This window comes from Buteo buteo, unplaced genomic scaffold, assembly GCF_964188355.1.
Source record: "Buteo buteo unplaced genomic scaffold, bButBut1.hap1.1 HAP1_SCAFFOLD_204, whole genome shotgun sequence".
Lineage (NCBI taxonomy): Eukaryota > Metazoa > Chordata > Aves > Accipitriformes > Accipitridae > Buteo > Buteo buteo.
Window position 1 is genome coordinate 61,982 of NW_027439368.1, and position 5,014 is coordinate 66,995.

The window sequence follows — 5,014 nt, forward strand, 5'->3', positions numbered from 1 at the left end:
CAAAGGTCAGCTGCAGACATGACTTAAGAAATCCAGTAATATCTCCAGTATATCACAAAAGAGGTATTTACGTTGTTCTACAAAGAAAACTTGAGTGTGTGTTAATTGGACATTCATAGCTGCTTTCTTCTAAATCCAAGTTACTTCCAGCTGGCTTTACACAGTCAGGTAGCAGGGCTCACTGCTGAGGATGAACTTTCAGTTAACGGCAACATCTGAGATTTGGAATTTAAAAAAAAAACCAAAACCAAAACCAAAACCAACAAACCTATGCAATAATTTGGATGTTTGGTTTTTGGAACTTGGTAAATGGAAAGGGTGAAGTCTGTACATTCCCAAGACAAAAGGTTCACATTTATGCTCTCCAGCACAATGGCACATTGTGAGCCACTGCGAGTGCTCGTCTGCTGTCTGCTTAAGTTGTTATAATTAATGCAGAACCACCCTACAAGCTGTCTCGCAGGCGTACCACAAACTCAAATTAAAGTAGCTCACATAAGTCCATTCCGAGCAAGCTTTCCTGATTAAACAGACAGCCCTATTATTATCCGATTCCCTATTAAGTTGCACCAACTGTACAAACAATAGTCCCACACAATTCCGCAGCGCAGGAAGGCAGTAGCAGGATGCCCCACAGAGGGCCAGGCCTATCCCAAAGCCTGGCAGACAAAACAGTTCTAAGAGTCATTTTCAACATTAATATAATTTAAGATAAAGATCTTCACTCTTCTGTGATATTTAGATCAGTGGGGACTGGTGGATTAGCTGACTGCTCCTTGTGAAGCTCATTTAATTTCATGTTTTTAATTTGACTAATTTTAGCAAGAGCTGCATTATACTATCAGTGATCGTGTTAAATGGGAATTCCACATCCTTCCATCAGCTAGAAAGGGATGAAAGGCGGTGGGTCTGTACAAGATGCCAGCAGACACCCTAAAGCACCGGGTCGGCTAGGGGACAGCTAACACCAACAAACATCTCCTAACGTAAACGTGATGGGAAGACTTCATTGGCCTGATTTCGATACGCTGGTCACAATGTCACTTTTTACGTGATGCCTAGAAGATGACTGATTTTTAACCTGCTCAACCAAACGGTTGTAAGATGCAGCACATACTTCTCTTCCATTGCCTCCACAGGAGAGCTCCTAAAGCCCACGTGCCTTTTCCAACACGTTTAAGAGCGACAAAACCCGCTCTCCGCTGCCAATTTGACAGCCAGTTCAGGACTGCAGGGGCAATAGGATCATTTAAACACATGGGGGGAAGAAAGCCTGCGATTCTCCTGCCAGCAGCAGAACAGAACGTGGCAACTTGTCAAATCACATGGCTTTAAACACTGCCAAACTGGAGGGAGCCTGGCCCGACAGTCCTCGCACTCTCCAGGCAGGAGGAGCCAGCTGGAGAAACGCAGCAGCTCTGGAGGCTTTGGACCGGAGACGATCGGCTCGTAAGAGCCAGAACCAGTGCGAAGGGCTGGATGCCCCAGTGCCGTTTCCCAACACGCAGGGCCCCATGCAGTCCCGCACCAAAAATAGCGCGGAGCTCGCACACTGTATGCGCTCACCCCGCACCGCCAGCCACTTCCACTTCTTTCTAGCATGTCAGGAATCCGGTTTAAATGTCACACCTTCTGTCAAGGCAGGGCCAGAGAGCTGCAGCTAGGACATGAGACTTTTCCAACTTGCTAAATAATCCCCACGGTAGGTCAGGATGGGATTAAGACAGCAAGGGGAGAGTAGGGGTCAGTCAGCTCTCCAAATCTCTATCCTGACTTGATTTATGGAAAGCTCCTGGTAAAGACCAGGGAGATGAGAACAAGAATGAACGCACACCCTTGCCTACCTTAAAAAAAAAAAAAAAAAGCGCCAAGGACAGTCAACTTATTCTACTTGTTCACATTAGGGTCCCAGAGCAGTTTTAAGCCACCTTGTTTCCCTAGCCAGGACAAACAACCCTTCAGTATACACATCCTTATTAGGTTAGAAATGTTTGCAGCATGAGGTTCAGAGAAAAGCCAGATAATTCACTCTCAAGGTTCGAGAGGAGACTTCAGCAAGCACTTGCTCCGGATTTTCAGGGCTTTCTACACACAAGGAGGTCTGTTCTGGGGGCAAGCTGCTTCAAGTCTCTACAAGAAGAGAGACAAGTCCCAAGCGACTGAGCCCCGGTGCTCTGCAGGGACATACCCTACACTGCTGCCAGTCCCTGCCTCCTCCGCTCCCCTTCCGCCCCAGCGCTGGAGAGGTTACACTTCCAAACCCCAAAAGCAGTGGCAATCCAGGCTGGAATTAAAGGCTGTCCTGAAGGACCACAGAGCAAACGAGCAGGCAGCTAAATTGGAAATGTAGCTTCAACAGCAAGGCCGGGATGCCTCCCTACAAACCCTATAGTTAGTGATACAGCACTCAGGAAATAAATACTATCTGGGTGAAAGAGAACTGGACAAGGTTGGCACAGTTAAAACTAAATGGGACCACGTGGGCTCTTAAAATTTTCCATGCTAAAAATAACCAGTAGCACATGCTCTGCCTTATAGGAGACATAAGGAGTTGACAAAAACCTAAAGAACTGGAGGCCCTACCGTTAAGATTAAAATAAGAGAAATTACTGCAGAGAAACAGACATAGACTTACTTGATCTACATTTGGCGTAAGGCTTTTCTTTTTCCATTGAAAGTCCAACTGGCATAGGGTACTGCAGTATCTAAACCACAGCTTCTTTGCTTTTTCGTACAAAGATAAAGGAGGCAGACAGTCAGCCACAGAGGGACCACCCGCTGCTTCCTCTCTGGAGAGAGAGCCTCTCCAGAGTGAGGTTCAAACTGGAGAGCAAAGACAACTCCTACCCACTCAGGTTTGCATCAGAGGCTGACCTCAAGGGACACATCTGTGAAGTCACAGTGGCCTGCCATGTCACGGGGCTGCAAGCCCTTGCATCACGCACTCCTGATCACCAGGGTGTCAGTCGGCCACAAGACTTTGCAGCCTTTCCCGCACTCTTTTCCCAGGCCAGCCTGGTGTACCACCATCAAAACCACCATCACGCAGAGGTGAGAGCTGGCAAAACATGACTCAGTGGCTACAAACCTCCAAAGACAGGTAGGAGCCAGGCAAGCAAGATCTCAAACCGGATGGCGCTTATTTTAAAAAGAAGTGAACAGGTAAGTTTCTCTATACTTAAGTAATTAAAGTGCTCTGCAGCAATTTCTGCTTCCAACAGCAGCCAGCAGCACTGAAAGACAACAGCAGCAAGAGATACCCCTTAAGCAATACCGCCTTTTCCCAGCCCAGTTAACATGGGCTACAGAGCTCCAGAAACAGGCTCCTCTGAATTCAGAAAACTACTAATAAAGTCTCTCCACAACCTTAAAATATTTGAGAACCAACAGTCCTATTTGCAGCCGGATTAATTACAACATCAGTAAAAGGCTGAAAAAGCTGGTTGCTGTAGAGCAAAACAAGAGCTCTGGAACAAGAAACGCCACCAACACCGGACTGTCTTTTATCTCCAAGATAAAATCTCCTTTCAGTGTAATCAGCTTCACTGGTGTTCCCACAACAGCTCAGTCCCCTCCTTTGCAGCTGAAGCTGCTACACTGATGGCCCAGGCTTTGTTCGTATTTCATTTTACAGTCACGGCCAAACAGTGGCCCAGCACAGCTCCAGCAGTACCACTTCTGGGCCAAAGCAGGACTCAAAAGAGTTTCTATTTACACTGGAAAGCATGGGTTTACAATAAAAGTATCAACCTAGCCAAACTGTAGGGGTTTTTTTTACAGGTGTTTTGGAAATCACCAAGAAGCTCATATATATACAAACACCAACCACCAGCAACCCTCAGCACCTGCACTGCCTAAAGGATTAACGCAAGGCCCTGGGCTGATCACTCCTGCTATGCCATAAGTCACAGGTTACACTTTGTAACTAACATTAACCCTATCAGATTATCAAGCTCCTTACTGTACTTTATATCTTATTACCTTCCTGCTCCCATCGTTTCATTATTTATAGTTTCCTCAACCAAGCTAGAGGATTCACAGGGAGAGACACCATTACAGAGGAAGGCAAGATCAATTCTTCGCCGCTTTGCCAGAAAGGTATTTCAGGTACAGGAGCAAATTTCAGAAACTGCTTCTGTACCACTTTACCAATACCACCTTTACCTTTCGTGGCTATTCCTCAAGATACGGTGGAGGGTTGGTTTGTTGTTTTGTTTTTTGGGGGTGGTTTTTTTTCCAGTTTTGGAGTCTGCTCCAGAAACAGAGCCAGACCAAATGTTCTGCTTCTTCGAGCAAGCCAGGAGAGTTTAGCGCATAAGCCAGAGGCCACACAACCTTTCTATTATCACCCAGCTCCAAACTGCAGAGAAAGTCCTCTGATTCAGACTAACCCACTCTGTGCACAGGTATCCCTGACTGGGGAATGAACACTGCTTTTACAGCCAAGAGGCTAAGACACCAGTTGTTGCGATTCTTTCTTTCCTCCTTGACACACTTACCAGTCCAGATTCAACTCTTTTAAAAGCATTTTTCATAGAAGACTAAAGAGAATCAGTCCTCCACAGTACAGGCAAAGCAGCTTTTATTACCTTTATAATCTACCAACACATTACAAAAGTTTTCCCCAAATCCAGATTTTATTGTCTTTCATTCTTTCTGCATTTTCACCCAGGTTGGAGAATAGAACAAGTTACTTTCCAGAATTTCAGAAAAAATACATCCAATACTTAGTATTTTGTGTTTGCTTCTACACCAATGAAGCTAATGCAGCCCTTGCTATGGGCAATGCTAACGAGTGTAGTGTCCACTACCGGTGCAGCTTAAAAATTAAAATTTAAAAGCAGCCAGCTAAGTCAAATGTCTGGCACCTACATCAATTGCCACAAAACAGGCATGTACAGCACTCAGGAGCAGAGACTAAACTAACCAAAGGCTTCCAATATACTCTGCACATTAAAAAAACAACAACAACAACAACAACAAAGAAACAGACCTGAATTTTCAAGGAGACAGA